Source organism: Drosophila biarmipes, unplaced genomic scaffold (assembly GCF_025231255.1).
Source record: "Drosophila biarmipes strain raj3 unplaced genomic scaffold, RU_DBia_V1.1 ptg000009l, whole genome shotgun sequence".
Classification (NCBI taxonomy): Eukaryota; Metazoa; Arthropoda; class Insecta; order Diptera; family Drosophilidae; genus Drosophila; species Drosophila biarmipes.
This window is the reverse complement of record NW_026114530.1, coordinates 1,650,211-1,668,069: the sequence shown is the minus strand read 5'-3', so window position 1 is coordinate 1,668,069 and position 17,859 is coordinate 1,650,211.

The following is a 17,859-nucleotide window of genomic DNA, read 5'->3' as shown; positions in this document are numbered from 1 at the left end:
CTTTTCATGGATGGTCTGAGTTCAACCTTTTAAATTTGAACTACCTTATATGCAATGTTATGACTTTTTATAGGGGTACTCCCACGATTATCAGTTACTTTCTTGAAAATACCCCACTTGACCGTATATATTCCGTTAACGATTTAGGTGTTCTTCTGGACTCTGAATATAGTCCACTGTTAACAAGGCCGTGAGTGTTTACAAAGCGTTCGTCAAAAGACCATAGATAACAATTGCTTAATTTACCTACACTTGTAAATCGTAGAACGATGCTTCGCACTATTTGTATACAAAATCTTATAGGAGGTGATATTGATTCTGCAGATCTTTTAAACCGCTTAACATTTAATGTTCCCTTTAGACTAACGTGAAATTATTATCCTCTAAATTTGCCACGATGTACATCAAATTTTTGTCTGCACGAGCCCTTTCGCGTTCTATGTAATAACTATCATTTAATTTGCATTTCAACTTTTTTTCCCTATTAAAAACTAATATTTTAACTCATTTGCTTAATTCTTAGTTGTGCCTTTTATTTTCTTTTGTTTACCGTCTCTATTTGTTTTATTTATCTTTTACGCGAACTCGCATTTTTGGTCAAATTGATAAAGGGGCCCCGCGCGTAAAAAGCACTTGCTTGGTGTCGTTGGGCTCCTTCTTTGTACTGTCCGAACTCTATCAACGTTCATTAAAAAAAAATTACTTGCCATAATAGATCAACTCCTAAAGTGAGGTTAATGTGCCCTGGTTGATGATAGTCTGGATCTTCTAACGACAGTCCCTCAGGAATGTTAAGATATGAAATTTTTGTGGAAATAATAAATACCTCTACTGGTAATTCAAAATGCGAGGTACACGACGATAGCTTTAGCATTGACTTTGTTGCTGTTGTTATTTTTCCTTTGATTCAATCGGAAACGATATTTCTTTAAGATAGCAAGTTTTCCATCCTTCTTGAGACAAGATTCACCTATGACCCGGAATCTATTACAGCGCGACTTGCTTTATGTTGACCGGTAGGTCTTTCTTATGATACCTTGGTGGTCTCGAACAGAAAATGTCTTCTTGAGGCGGCCACTGGATTGCTAGTCAGTACTTGTGAAACATTAAATGATGCCGTTGTTGGCAGTCTGGTCAAGTAGGCGGTGACCCATAGGTTTCCATCTTAAGAGCTGTAGACAAACAATTTGTGCTAATTACATTTAAGAAAAATATTTTTTATTTTAAAACCGGGTGTTAAACCTTTATTCTTAATACACAATTATCAAAAGACACTTTTAATACTTGTCAACCGATCGCGGTCTCGGACAAAATAGGCCTCACTTCTTTATTTCTTAAGCCGATTCAATAAACCTCGGCCAAGAGCTTTTCTTTTTGAACTTAAGAACTTTATGTTTATATTAATAGCTTAAGATTAAAAGGTCGCAACGGTCAAAAGGAAGCTAATATTTACTTTAATTTTGATTTGTTTAACTTAACTGGGGAACCAAGATCGGACCTCGAAGCCTAAAGCGAAAGCAGGGATTGAAAATATTGTTTATAAAAGCCTTAAGTGGCCTAGTTTTACGGTTCGGATAACTTTCATGCACCTACTTGAATAATAACCTGGCGCCGCGTTTTCGGGTCGATTTCATGAAAACGGCTACACGGACTAAAGTGATGTGGTCCTATATGACAAATCTTGCAGCTCTTTTTGTTGCGGAATGGCTGATGGCGGAGCGTTGTTGTAGGTTGTGCACTTATCGTTTCCAGCAGTGCGCCGCTCAATAAACGACAGTACACTTTCTAATGTTGGAATTTCTGTTGGTGCATCCGCTGATTTTTCCACTGAAGATAGAGTCTAGTTTTCTTCTAATGATAAAACACAGTTATGGATCCCAGGATTTTGTGCAGTTTTTGTCCTGGTTTTTAAGGTTCCTTAAAGTCTTTTGCACTGTGTCCAGTGTGCAGTTGCTCGAAGCTGTCGCGCTGTTTAATTGGCACGTAATCGACGATTCCTCCCTTTCTCGCAAAGAATAAAATGTTGCCGTTATGGCAAAACTTATGGTACCTGGCTTTTAGTCGTTGCCAGGTGTCATCATATCCGCCTTGAGAGAAAACCGTATCTTTCAAAATGTTTCTTGCTTCACCGCGGAGTTAGATTTTTGGCTGGCTGTGTATGGTAATTCCACAAATAAATAGTGAAACGGGGGCCAATCTAGATGTTCGCCATCAAGCTCGAATGTACTGATTGGTGGTAGAGACAGATTTAGGTTCATCAGAGAGTCGTTTTCTCGCAGCAAGGACATATTATATTCTTCATATCGATCAAATCGATCAATTATTGTCGAGGTCGTCATGGGCCTGTCTCAATAATTCTTATTGGAACCCCAGGTGGCGTTGTAGAGCTGGAATGATGGTTAGCGCGTTTGACGCAAGAATAAGGGATGATTCTAATTCGTTGCATCGTCTCTGTAGCTGATGAAAAACCGCTCCGATTGATAGGTCACTCTAACTTGACTAACGGGTCCTTTGGATTGTTCTGTATCCGCCGAAGTACCTTTTGAGGTCGGCTTGCTGTCTTTGAATACTAGTCGATAATTCTCTAGCAGCTCCTTTAATGCTGTGAGTCTCGAGGAGTACTCATCTCCAGTGGTTAACGCTGCTTGCTGGACTTCTTCATCTAGGTCACAGAATGTCTGCCAGAGATCGCTCAACTGGCTTAGGTTACTAGAATAATAATAATTCGGCAGAATTCTTACCATAGTTCTTTAAGAGCTGTTGGATCTTTCCTCGTATCTCATTTCGGATGTCAAATCGTGTGTAAATCGATTCCTTTGTGACTTGTTACCTCAATAAATTAAGTTGAGCTAAGCTCACCTGAAGCTTGTGAGTCCTGTAGAGCGTGACGGTGCTTGGTATTCTATGAAGCTAGTTTAGGCTAAGTATCCCACGAAGCTGGATCAAACTGCTGTGCATCGTGTAAAGCTATAATAGGATGGGTATCCTGTGGAACTGGATGAGCTAAGATATTCTGCGAAGCTGAAGAAATCTGCGTATCCCGCGTAGCTGGATCAAGATGTTGTTTCCAGGCGGGTGTATGAAGTAGTAGTGGGTGTAGGATTGAGTGAACTACTCTAGAATATCATCATGTCAGTAAGTAACCTACTCTAGAATATCATCATGTCAGTGATTTTCGATAACAGTAGCAGTTAGCGTAGTTGGCTCGGCTAAACTTGCAACAATATGCTTACCGCTTTGGTGGGTCAGTGCACCGTCGAGTTAGTGAGACGTTAAATCATCCCTTACATTAAACATTATACGCTGATTAGCAATTCTCATAACCAGTGTTCTGTGCTGAGCGTCTGGTACTGATTTGTTGGGTGCTGGTCATGTTAAGAACTCTTGGGTACGAACAGGGGGAATAAATTACAAAATCAGAAGTGGGCAGATCACGAGCCAATTAATTTAAGGTTAAAACAAAAAACAAATAAAAATAGATCTGAACAGCGCGTCGATTAAACAATTAAAATACCAAAGGAAATTCGTGGAAAATTTGACGAAATAGCTAACGGCGAAGACAACAGCGATACCGCAAAGAATGCGGCGACAGAAGGAACGGTAAAGACGGCGACAAAAACAACGGCGAGGACGGCGGCAGTGAAAATTACGACTAGTAAGGCGGTAAAGATGGCGAAGGGAATGACGAAGTTGCTAGCAGCATTAACAGAATTAGTGGTAAACGGAGTAATGAAAAGGCGAATAGAACGAAGATGGTGGAAGCAACGACAATCATACAGAAGACGACATGCACTTCCAAGTTACAAAGAATTCTATGAACGCAAAAAGTAAGGTGAAAAATGGCAACGTTAAATGAGTTTTCTGGCAAGTCGTGTGCCAAATAGACTACTTAAATACATAATACCGCGAAACTTTATGGAATTACAGGAAAATTTGTAAAAATGCTATTGTTGAGGAAAAGGAAAAGCTCATGAGTGCTGCACGTAGGCTTCCACGGTGTGTTGTTACAACTGTATGACTTACCGCAGAACTGATTTCAACGTTTAGCGTGAAATTATCAAAGTTATCAAAGTAGATAAGACACAAATTCGAAGGCTGCGAATGGAAACAAGGCGAAAAATTCGGGAATTATGTCGACGACAAAACAATGCTTGCTTAGGGTATTATTATTGATGCAAAGGAAATGTTGAGTTGCATCATCGAAGGAGTCGTTAATCAAGGATTGCGTAATCAGATATTGGGCAAGTAAAGAGAGCGTTTGCGCATGTTAGCTTGCTTTATAAACGACTTTAATACCAGGTTAATTACAGAAAAAAATATGTGAGAACTACCAATTTTAAGTTTATATTATGGGTTAAATTTTATTTACATTTAAATTAAGTTATTCTGGTGAATGTGATTTTATGGAAGCCTGTTAACTTAATTTAATCCTTGGCACCCTGAAAATGATTATGATTGAGATTATTTTGAAGTCTTCTAATATTAGTAATGCAAAGCAAATACTTAGCGATGTTGTAAGTTATGAATGGCTGATAGTTAGCGATGTTGTTAGTAATGTTAGTGATGAAAGGCAGTACTTAGCAATATTATTAGTAATGTTATGAATAAAAATTATGGGGAGCTTGAAATAAATTAAGTGAAAATAAATCTAGTGGAAATAATAATAATAAGAATAAATTATTTGATATAAATCTAATAGATGAAAGTGTAGAATATAAAATTGGTTATTAAGAGAATTATTATGTTAGGTGCCAATTTCTTGAAAATTAATGAAACGAACATAATAAGGATCCAAAGGAACCAGAAGTTAGATTTAAAATGAAATTAAACATTCACAGAAACAAAAACAAACACAGAAAAAAATCAAAATAAAAGGTGATGATAGACGAGTCCCAAAGTGAAGAAATTATAAGCTAAGTAAATCCTAATATGCATCTCCAATAGCTTTAGTCAAAAAGAAGACAGGCGACTTACGACTATGTGTGGATTATCGAAAGCTTAACAAGTCAATAGTTAGTGATAATTACCGCTACCCTTGATTGATGACTTATAAGATACATTGGTTAATAAACCGATATTTAGACGTTTTTAGGAAAGTTTTTGATCGATCAGCAAGGAATAAAGTAGAAAAAGAATGGATAATTTTGAGTTTCTATAAGAATATGTACTATACTTGGGATGCTTGGTAAGTAGAAAAGGAATACAGGCTAATATAAAGGAATAAAAGCTGTTCGAGATTATTTTGTACTTTATTGTACTTTATTGTACTCGGTGATAGAAGCTTTCTTTGTTTGTGTTCGTATTAGGTTAATTAAAGATTTTTCGATGACCGGTAAACCTCTATATGATTTGTTAAAAAATGATAAATAATTCGTATATCATAATTTCCTTGGTAAAAGCTCCAGTGTTAGAATTATTTTATTATAAGGAACATGTAGAATTGCCTAAAGAGCCAGCGCACAAGGCTTTGAAGCAGTTTTTCTGCAAAGAAATGAGGATAAAAAACTACACCCAATATAATATTTATATTATTCGAAAGCAACAACAGAAGATAAGGCAAAGTACCGCAGTTTTCAACTGGAAACCTTAGCAATAGCAATTTACGCACTTAGAAGATTTAGAATTTTAGGGTAGACGATTTAGAACAGTCACAGATTGCAAACTACTGACGTTGACCTTTAATATAATTGAGTTGAACCTCCGTATTGCAATGTGTGTAGAATTGCTAGAGTATGACCTTGAATTAGTCCATAAATCGGGGAAACTTATTCAACACGTTGACATAATGACAGTAGGAATGAATCGTTTTGAAGATAATTTACCATTTGTAAAAATTAAAAAATTAAATTAAGGTTAGAAAAGGAGGAAGTCAAAATATTTGAGATAAGGAATGGGGTCTTATTATGGAACAAAGGTATTAAGTGTTCCACAAGAAGTGGCGAAAAAGATTTTATACAAATTTGTCAACGAATTAGGACAATAAGACGTACTGGTTTTCGAATATGAAAGAGAAAGTGGTATGTAGATTAATTGCCAAAGTCAGGGAAAGCGGAAAGGCTGTTGAATAGCAAACCAAAAGGAAAAGTGGCTTTCGAAATTATACATATTGTAATAATAATCGCGCTTCGCCAATGAAGAATATAGGTTCATCGTTTTAATTGTTATCATTCTTTCTTTAATTTTTGTTCATTCAAATAAATTGATGGTTTCGGAGAAGCCGTTGTTGCCGCTTCGAGCTCAAAGGAGGTTTTCTTTGATCACCAATTTGCTTAGGAGCTGAAAGGTATATGCATATACATGTGGTCCGCTCGTGTTGCAATTATGCTGACACTTGCACTTTCAGCATGCGGGCAAAAGAACAGCGAGCGGTTCGTATTTCGGGCACTTTGGTTGATGACCGTGACTCTAAATTGTAAAAACACTGCGACAAAATGTTACAGTACGTGCCCCTTTTTGTGCTCTTGGTGGTCGATACATATATTTTATATGTGTGCATTCTACACAGGTCGTTAATAGAAGAGCAAAGAAACAACTGTAGTTATAGATGGGTAAATATGTTGTTCTATATGCAACAAAAACAATTAACATAAAGCAAGCATTTGGGCATTGAATGACTAATTTAGGTCTTACAGTGGTCCAACTTGTATAGTCTCAGATAAGGAAAGCTGTTTTACGTCGGGAAACTTTGGAAAATTTATGGAAGAATGTAAATCAAACATGTCAAAATTGCGACAGGGTCACATCAAGTCAATGGGCAAGTATAAAGGATTAATCGAATTGTGGGACGAATGACATAAAAATAAGGAGATCCGGAAGGGTCACTGCATTGGATCACAATTGTCGAGATTGTTAGGTTTTTTTTTAACAATACGAAGCAATGGAGCATAGAACAAATGCCAAGGAAGATATTGTTTGAACTCGACAGGAAATGAAAAGTTATTGATGAATTGAGACACAAGTTTTACTTATCAAGTTGCCTGGAATAGTTTTAATAATAGGCATTGAGTAGGAAAACAAAATTAAAATTTGTAAATATTTCTCACAATTTGAAAATACAAAAATTAATAGAACTTAAGTTAAAGATAAGCTAAAATTAATTGTAAATTAACAAAAGACAGGGGACTGCCGAATTGTATCAGGATTGCTACGTAGTAGAATGTATATATATAGCTAGCATTTTACTTCTAGATCATTCTTATACTTATAAGAGTTTCGTTCAGTGCCTACATTTAAACGTAAATTCGTTTTTCTCAAAAATCAATTCTCTGAGAGAGCGTGAGAGCGTTGAGTATGAGAGATATAAAACAGTAAGAGGCACCGTAAAAAACAACAACTTATTCTATGAACTTTCATACTCAACGTAAAACATAACAACAACATAAAAATTATGGGGAGCTTGAAATAAATTAAGTGAAAATAAATCTAGTGGAAATAATAATAATAAGAATAAATTATTTGATATAAATCTAATAGATGAAAGTGTAGAATATAAAATTGGTTATTAAGAGAATTATTATGTTAGGTGCCAATTTCTTGAAAATTAATGAAACGAACATAATAAGGATCCAAAGGAACCAGAAGTTAGATTTAAAATGAAATTAAACATTCACAGAAACAAAAACAAACACAGAAAAAAATCAAAATAAAAGGTGATGATAGACGAGTCCCAAAGTGAAGAAATTATAAGCTAAGTAAATCCTAATATGCATCTCCAATAGCGTTAGTCAAAAAGAAGACAGGCGACTTACGACTATGTGTGGATTATCGAAAGCTTAACAAGTCAATAGTTAGTGATAATTACCCGCTACCCTTGATTGATGACTTATAAGATACATTGGTTAATAAACCGATATTTAGACGTTTTTAGGAAAGTTTTTGATCGATCAGCAAGGAATAAAGTAGAAAAAGAATGGATAATTTTGAGTTTCTATAAGAAAATGTACTATACTTGGGATGCTTGGTAAGTAGAAAGGGAATACAGGCTAATAATAAAGGAATAAAAGCTGTTCGAGATTATTTTGTACTTTATTGTACTTTATTGTACTCGGTGATAGAAGCTTTCTTTGTTTGAGTTCGTATTAGGTTAATTAAAGATTTTTCGATGACCGGTAAACCTCTATATGATTTGTTAAAAAAATGATAAAGAATTCGTATATCATAATTTCGTTGGTAAAAGCTCCAGTGTTAGAATTATTTTATTATAAGGAACAGGTAGAATTGCCTAAAGAGCCAGCGCACAAGGCTTTGAAGCAGTTTTTCTGCAAAGAAATGAGGATAAAAAACTACACCCAATATAATATTTATATTATTCGAAAGCAACAACAGAAGATGAGGCAAAGTACCGCAGTTTTCAACTGGAAACCTTAGCAATAGCAATTTACGCACTTAGAAGATTTAGAATTTTAGGGTAGACAATTTAGAACAGTCACAGATTGCAAACTACTGACGTTGACCTTAAATATAATTGAGTTGAACCTCCGTATTGCAATGTGTGTAGAATTGCTAGAGTATGACTTTGAATTAGTCCATAAATCGGGGAAACTTATTCAACACGTTGACATAATGACAGTAGGAATGAATCGTTTTGAAGATAATTTATTATTTGTAAAAATTAAAAAATTAAATTAAGGTTAGAAAAGGAGGAAGTCAAAATATTTGAGATAAGGAATGGGGTCTTATTATGGAACAAAGGTATTAAGTGTTCCACAAGAAGTGGCGAAAAAGATTTTATACAAATTTGTCAACGAATTAGGACAATAAGACGTACTGGTTTTCGAATATGAAAGAGAAAGTGGTATGTAGATTAATTGCCAAAGTCAGGGAAAGCGGAAAGGCTGTTGAATAGCAAACCAAAAGGAAAAGTGGCTTTCGAAATTATACATATTGTAATAATAATCGCGCTTCGCCAATGAAGAAGATAGGTTCATCGTTTTAATTGTTCTCATTCTTTCTTTAATTTTTGTTCATTCAAATAAATTGATGGTTTCGGAGAAGCCGTTGTTGCCGCTTCGAGCTCGAAGGAGGTTTTTTTGATCACCAATTTGCTTAGGAGCTGAAAGGTATATGCACATACATGTGGTCCGCTCGTGTTGCAATTAGCTGACACTTGCACTTTCAGCATGCGGGCAAAGGAACAGCGAGCGGTTCGTATTTCGGGCACTTTGGTTGATGACCGTGACTCTAAATTGTAAAAACACTGCGACAAAATGTTACAGTACGTGCCCCTTTTTGTGCTCTTGGTGGTAGATACATATATTTTATATGTGTGCATTCTACACAGGTCGTTAATAGAAGAGCAAAGAAACAACTGTAGTTATAGATGGGTAAATATGTTGTTCTATATGCAACAAAAACAATTAACATAAAGCAAGCATTTGGGCATTGAATGACTAATTTAGGTCTTACAGTGGTCCAACTTGTATAGTCTCAGATAAGGAAAGCTGTTTTACGTCGGGAAACTTTGGAAAATTTATGGAAGAATGTAAATCAAACATGTCAAAATTGCGACAGGGTCACATCAAGTCAATGGGCAAGTATAAAGGATTAATCGAATTGTGGGACGAATGACATAAAAATAAGGAGATCCGGAAGGGTCACTGCATTGGATCACAATTGTCGAGATTGTTAGGTTTTTTTTTAACAATACGAAGCAATGGAGCATAGAACAAATGCCAAGGAAGATATTGTTTGAACTCGACAGGAAATGAAAAGTTATTGATGAATTGAGACACAAGTTTTACTTATCAAGTTGCCTGGAATAGTTTTAATAATAGGCATTGAGTAGGAAAACAAAATTAAAATTTGTAAATATTTCTCACAATTTGAAAATACAAAAATTAATAGAACTTAAGTTAAAGATAAGCTAAAATTAATTGTAAATTAACAAAAGACAGGGGACTGCCGAATTGTATCAGGATTGCTACGTAGTAGAATGTATATATATAGCTAGCATTTTACTTCTAGATCATTCTTCTACTTATAAGAGTTTCGTTCAGTGCCTACATTTAAACGTAAATTCGTTTTTCTCAAAAATCAATTCTCTGAGAGAGCGTGAGAGCGTTGAGTATGAGAGATATAAAACAGTAAGAGGCACCGTAAAAAACAACAACTTATTCTATGAACTTTCATAGAATAAGTTGTTGTTTTTTACGGTGCCTCTTACTGTTTTATATCTCTCATACTCAACGCTCTCACGCTCTCTCAGAGAATTGATTTTTGAGAAAAACGAATTTACGTTTAAATGTAGGCACTGAACGAAACTGAGTTGTTTGCTTTCTGCTCGCTACGAGATTCGTGCGGCTAGCTCAGTAGATTTAATAAAACGTGACCGCCCAGTAGTTCAGTGAGGAAGCACAGAATTCACCGGTATGTAGTGGGTCTATTGCGGGTACAACTGTCACGCTCTTCACTTCGCTTCTACGCCTCGTGTAAACGAATGTTCCACCCTAGCCTCACCCTTTCGCGTACTGTCCGTGCTGTTCCTGCGGGTACGATTCTCCTTGCGTGACTATTGCGTTGTGGTGTCCTGCTTGCTGGTGGCGGTGTCCTGCGAACTTCTCCTGACAGGGTGGCTGTACGTCTCGGGACTTCTGTGTTGGGTTCGTGGGCATAAGCCGACCCGGGACTTCCCTCCCTTCTGGCTCGTTACACTCGGGGTTCTGTCTCGCCGCTCCGGGACTTCTCACCCTTCTGGCTCGTTACTCTCCGGGTTCGGTAGCACCACTCCGATACTTCTCTCCCTTCTGGCTGATCGCGCCAGGACCTGCTCAACTCCACTTGTCGCACTGGTCTCACGCCGGGACACGCCAAAGTAGTGCTTGGGGCGATGTACACTAGGGCTCGTCTGGCTTACCCCCGAGCTCACGAATTCAAGTCGCCGGCCTTCACTGCTCCAAGTTTGGTAGACTCTCCAGGCGTAATGCCAGTACTTCGTTGGCAAGAATGAACATACCACCTGGACTTAGCCGTGTAATGCCTCGGTGGTTCGGAGATTCCTTGTCATCCGAATTGCAAACGTCTCGACGTGGCAATCTTTCTCCTTGTAGGCTCGCACGGCGCTGCTTTCGACGACTCGCCTTGTTGTGGCTCCCTCGTATATTTTCTTGGTTGGTATTTGTTCGACTGCTTGTCTGAACTCTTCGACTCTTCTCCTCGTGATCGACTGATCGTGTTCGACGGACCGTAACCGAAACGCTCCACACCGGGTCCAAAGTCCATGGCTCCAGTTTGACCCTCTTGTAATTCATGCGCTGCTTTCCGCCGATGTCCAACCTGATGCTGCCGTCCCGCTGATTCCCGTGACGCATATGGCATGCTTGTGTGCCGCTCCGCTGCCGAGATGTGGCACCTTCTCTCTCGGTCCAAAGTTCTCGGCCGCGTCCAAAGTCCGGCGGCGACCCGTTACTTCCTTTTGCACACGGCACTCTCGCTCCGCCCGTAAAGTCTCCGCTCTTTCTTTCTCCATTCGCAGTCTACAAACCCTCTTGATCTCCAAACCCTCTTCCTCTCCAAACCCCTTTGTCACCAAACTCTCTTGCTCTCCACGTTCACAAACTCTCACGTTCTCCGTCCTTGATCACCAAACTTTCAAGTTCTCCAACCGCTCTTCGCCGCGCCGTCACTACGCAAATTCGCCGCGTACCTGGTGAGCGGCCGGCCATTTGCTGCTGGGATTCGTGTGGATTTATTCAACTCTTCAAAAGATGATTAAATTTTCTAATTTTGTTTGTGTTGAATGATACCGATTAAACCGATTTGTGCTACAGGCAGACTGACGGACAGACAGACCTAACCAGATCGACTCGTCTTGGGACGCTGATCAATAATATATATACTTACTGCGTTGTTCATTTTATTATTTAAATATGTTACAGTCTTCCGATTTTGATCAAATTTAATTCAAAATTAAAAGCTAATAAAAAATGTAATTTCCAAGCTTACAAGGATTTATGCTAAAAAACACCAAAGATATAATTTTTTTTTTAATTTTTCCTCGATAGTTCCTATGGGAGCCATAAGACATAGTTGTCCGATCCAACTGGTTCCGACTTATATACCACCTGCAGTAGAAGAAGACTTTTTGTAAAGTATCAGCCCGAAACTGAGAGACTAGTTTGCGTAGAAACGGACAGACAGACGGACGGACAGACGGACGGAAAGAGGGACGGACAGTCGGACGAACATAGGACGAAGATGGCTAGATCAAATCGTCTAGTAATGCTTATCAAGAACATATATACTTTATGTGTGTGGTGTGCAAGTGTATAAAAATGCAAATAATTAATAAACAGTAAGTAAGGGATAACCGTCATTAATTTCTCACGAGTTATTTTGGTGGGAAGGGTACAGAATGGGGAGGCAATATTATCTAACCATTCTATCTCCTATTGCTGCCTTATTTGCTTTTGCCTTCAACTTCCGTCCGCATGTTCTGAGTCCGTTCACAATATCCTACAACAATCCGACGAACTTGGCACCGAGCAATGCTAGAAGTGCACGAGCCTTAGCCTTATGAACGTAGTTTTGGAAACGCTCAGGGGCAACTATAGACCCTAGCTCGTTGTTACACATTAAAAAGAAAAATTGATGCTTACGTCCTTAGGAACCGAAACTGCCTAGAAATTGGTGATCTCTAACCGCAGGCTTGTAGGAGGTGGTTTAAATTTACTGATTGTTTTACTAGTTTTCAAGGAAATTTGTATTAGAGTCTGCTGAAATTTAGTTTCCTGTTTTCAGTTTGTTTCAAGATATCTCGAGGACGGAGTAGCGACGAAGATCCGAGAATCTTCGGATCTGATCGACCACTTAGATCAAGGGACCATGTTAACACGTAAACTGGGAATTAACGAGAATAAAAATGTATATGGATTTGGATAACGGTAAGCCAGGTCTAGGAATTCCAATTGAATTTCGAGGTATAACAGAATGGTCAACAAGAACAGGATAACAGGTTGTATTTCTAAAAAATGTCGTCAAATATACTTTATATCACGTTTGTCTGAGCAATGAAATTTTAAAGTATCGAAGAAACTTCGATTTGTACCCTGTTCAGAACATGTAGTTCGAGGGTAAACATTCAAATCAATCAAGTAAGGTAATTTATTTTTATTTTATTTATTTTACTTTATTTTATTTTATGTTTGCCAAGCAATCAGCAAAAATTGAAGAGTCTAATTTATATGAAGAGCAGGATTTCGTAGTTATAGCAATAGCAATCTAAATAACGTTTAATACAACAAACTCAAAAAACGTATTATTTATTATCGTGATCGCGAACGATTTAATAGCTCTAATCCATACAATCGTATGTTTCACTGGATATCCGGTGTGCAAGAGGGAGTGCACTTTACAAAAGTTATTCTTGCTGAACAACAACGTGCCAGCGGAATTGCCATCTTCTGATCGAGGTACAGGAGAAGTTATATCTGCCAACGGCAATAGCCCTAGTAATGATTTGAACAGAGGAAGGACATGTGGAAGAAGAAAAAGAAATGCAGGTCAAAGCAGAGGCGCGGGACCTCGAACAGTAATGACACAGAGGTCGAATTGCAAAATTCCAATAAAGTACCAGTAACGAAGTCTGGGCACAGATTCGGCAGTATATACGTCTGGAGCCGAGAATGTAGAGGAAATAGAGAGAGTAGTACAAATAGTCATGCTGGCGCAAAGGCCAGCGAATGGTACTGGAAATTTTATCGTTCATACCATCAAGTTAATTCGTTAGAGAGTTCTATACCGATGTTTGGGAGACCATAAAGAACCCTTTGAGGATTACCAGTTTCAGATAGAAGGACTTGTTTCTCGCTAAAGCCCTCCGATCTCAGATGTACGAGGTGTGTTCAAAAAGTAAGGTGACTTTGTATTTTTAAGAAAAACTATTAATTTATTTATTAATATTAATGTTGTCCCCCTCAGATACAATACACTTATGCCAACGGTTTTTCCAATTCTCAAAGCGGTTTTCAATATAGCCTTGAGCTCTTCCAGCGATGCAGTCTTTATCTCTTCAATCGTTGCAAATCTCCGTCCTTTCATAGGTCTCTTTAGTTTTGGGAACAAGAAAAAGTCGCATGGGGCCAAATCCGGTGAATATGCTGGCTGAGGCATTATTGTGGTGTTGTTTTTGGCCAAAAAATCTCTCACAAGCAAATATGAGTGAGCAGGGGCTTTATTGTGATGCAAAAGCCATGAATTGTTTTTCCACAATTCTGGACGTTTCTTTCGTATTGCTTTTTGCAAACGTCGCATAGCTTCTAGATAATACTGTTTATTGACCGTACTACCATATGGTAAGAACTTCTGATGCACCACGCCATGGTAATCGAAGAATAGAGTGATCAAAACTTTGACATTTGATCGAACTTGGCGTGGCTTTTTCGGTCTTGGCTCACCTTGGCTCTTCCATTATGACGATTGGGCTTTGGTTTCGATATCATAACAATATACCCTTGATTCGTCACCAGCTATGACCCTTTTGAGTAAATCTGGGTCGTCGTTGACGTCATCCAACAGCTCTTAAGCGATGCTCATGTGACGGTTCTTTTGGTCAAAATTCAGCAATTTTGGAACAAACTCATGCCCAAAACGTTTGAAAAAATTTCATGGCACGAGCCAAGCAATATACCGACATCTTCACCAACTTCTCTGATAGTGATTCGACGATTTTCCAAAACAATTTTCTTCACTGCTTGAACGTTTTCATCAGTTGTTGACGTGCTTGGGCGTCCAGAGCGAGGCTCGTCATTGGCATCTTCCCGGCCATCTTGGAAGAGTTTTTACCACTTGTAAACATTATATGGCTCCAATGGACTTGGGTGTGTCCATAAGTTGCATCGGTGGAACAGCAGCAAAATTGTTAGAGCAGCATCCCAAAATTCGGAATGGTTCTGGCAAGATTCAAACAGCAAACAATGAAGAGCGCTTCATCGTTGATGGTGTTGAATTCGAAATTACTTTTCGTGAATTTGCCTAACCGGAACAGTTCTTTATAAAACCAGACCTTAAACAAGATTTTTATCTTGAAATATATTTCTGGCGTGATTTTGGATTACTACGAAGACGTTAAGTCGACCAAGGAACTTGTGCTATCAGAAAGTAAAGTAAGACTAGACTCAGTCATAGACAAATTACCATCTTACGCAAAGAACGGACTAGGTCGAAAATAACAGATGGAACATTTTATTGTTGAGAAACCAGTAAAACATCGTCATTGGTCAACATCGCCGGCATAACAAGTAAAAAAATATAAAAAAAATAATAACAAATTACTATCTGATAAATTCCAATTACCTAGAATTTATCATATTTAAGATCAACTAGGTCGAGAAAAATACTTTTCATGTTTTGACTTAATGTCAGGATTCCATCAAATTGAACTAGAAAAAGGTTCAAGAGATATAACGTATTTTTCAACGACCAACGGCTCATTAAAAATAGTTTCTAATTCGTTTCAGATAATAATGGCTATTGCGTTCTCTGGTCTAGAACCTTCTCAAGCATTTCTTTATATGGATGACTTAATAGTAATCGGTTCCGAAAAACATATGCTTAAGAACTTAAAAGACGTTATTGAGAAATGCAGGCAATACAACATAAAGTTACATCCAGAAAAATATTCATTTTTTAAGCATGAAGTGACTTTTCTAGGTCATAAATGCACTAATAAAGGAATACTTCCAGATGACAAGAAATACGATGTCATTATGAACTACCCAGTTCCGTACGACGCGGACAGTCCTAGACGTTTCGTAGCATTCTGTAACTATTATAGACGTTTTATAAAAAATTTCGCCGACTATTCACGGCACATTACAAGATTATGTGAAAAGAATGTTCCTTTTAAATGGACCGATGAGTGTGAGAATGCATTTCATTACTTAAAACAAAACTTATGGAACCTACCTTGCTACAATATCCAGATTTCACTAAGGAATTCTGTATAATAACAGATGCAAGTAAGCAAGCATGTGGAGCGGTTTTAACTCAAAAGCACAATGGTCTCCAACTTGCCATTACATACGCATCCAGAGCATTTACAAGAGGTGAAAGTAAAAAATGTACTACTGAGCAAGCTGCAATTCATTGAGCGATATTACATTTCAGACATTTCTTAATAAGAACAGACCATAGGCCTTTAATATACCTTTCCTCAATGACCAATCCCAGTTCTAAACTGACACGAATGAGGCTCGAACTAGAAGAATACGACTTTACAGTCGAATATTTAAAGATAATCATGTAACTGATGCGTTATCAAGGATAACCATCAAAGATCTACAAAATATAACTAGAAATATATTAAAAGTCACTGCTAGATATCAAAGTAGACAAAAATTCCGCGCAGAAAATCAAGAACAAGAATTGCCAATGCAAACTTTAAATAAAGCTTCTAAGCATAACGTACACGACGTCATAAACAATGATGAAGTACTTAAAGTAGTGACCTTGCAGATAAAAGATACGTTATGTTTATTTCAACAAGGCAGAAAAATTACTGCAATATATGATGTTAGCGATTTGTATACCACCGTGGGAAAATGTTTGAACATACTTCAATAGATAATTTCAAATTAATTGGCAATAAAATTTTGAAAACATAAGAGTAGCGCTACTCAACCCGGTGACCCAGATAACAAATTTAAAAAAAAAGAAGCAATTTTGTCTACATTTCATTATGATCCAATTCAAGGAGGTCATACTGGCATATTAAAAACTTTTGGCCAAAATAAAAAGACACTATTACTGGAAAAGCATGTCTAAAGATATAACTGAGTACGTAAGAAAATGTCAAAAATGTCAGAAAGCCAAAATAACTAAACTATAATGAGTATGCAGTCACTTTAATATGTTATTTAACTAAGTATTTAGTTGCCATACCTGTTCCGAATAAAAATGCTATTACTGTCGCTAAAGCAATATTTGAATTTTTTATCCTGAAGTATGGTCCAATGAAACGTTCATTACGGACATGGGAACAGAATATCAGAATTAAATTATAGACGATTTGTGCAAACATATAAATATTGCAAATATTACATCCACAGCACACCACCACCAGACAGTTGTATGAATAGTAAGAAGTATAGAACTTTCAATGAGTACATACGATCTTACATATCGGTTGATAAAACTGGTTGGGACGTATGGCTTTAATATTTTGTCTTCTGTTTCAACCCTTCTATGGCACATACTTATTGTCCATATGAGCTAGTATTCGGTAAAACAAGTAATTTACCAAAACATTTTAGTAGCATAGATAGTGTAGGAGCACTATATAATATAGATGACTATGCTAAGGAGAGTAAGTATAGATTAGAAATCGCCTATAAAAGAGCTAGAGTTATGTTAGAAGCAAATAAGAATATAAATAAACTACTATACGATCATAAAGTAAGGGGTTTAGATTTATCAGTAGTAATATCAGCAGTAATAAACATAAGAAACAAACAGTTCATAAGGATAGATTAAAAATATTTATTTCATAAATTGCACTTAGTATGGCCACACGAAGACACAAATATATAGATAAATAAATACACATATTCTTTCAATAATTTAATTTTCTTTGATTCCAATAACACAATACACAAAAAAATAAATAACTAAATAAAAAAAATGTATTAATTATAAATTTTATTATAAAAATAACTTTATTATATTACGTTATTTTTCAAAGGGAGGGAGACGTAGTATGCACATATATTGAATACCCACTGTACCGAAAGTACTTAAAGGTTGCGCACTAACACTTTGTTGCAGTGTTTACATATTTAAAAGTCCCGGTCATAATAAGAAATATGAAGCGATCGCTATGGCTTAGCCCGCACACAGAAAGTGCTACCGTGGGCATAATTGTAACGA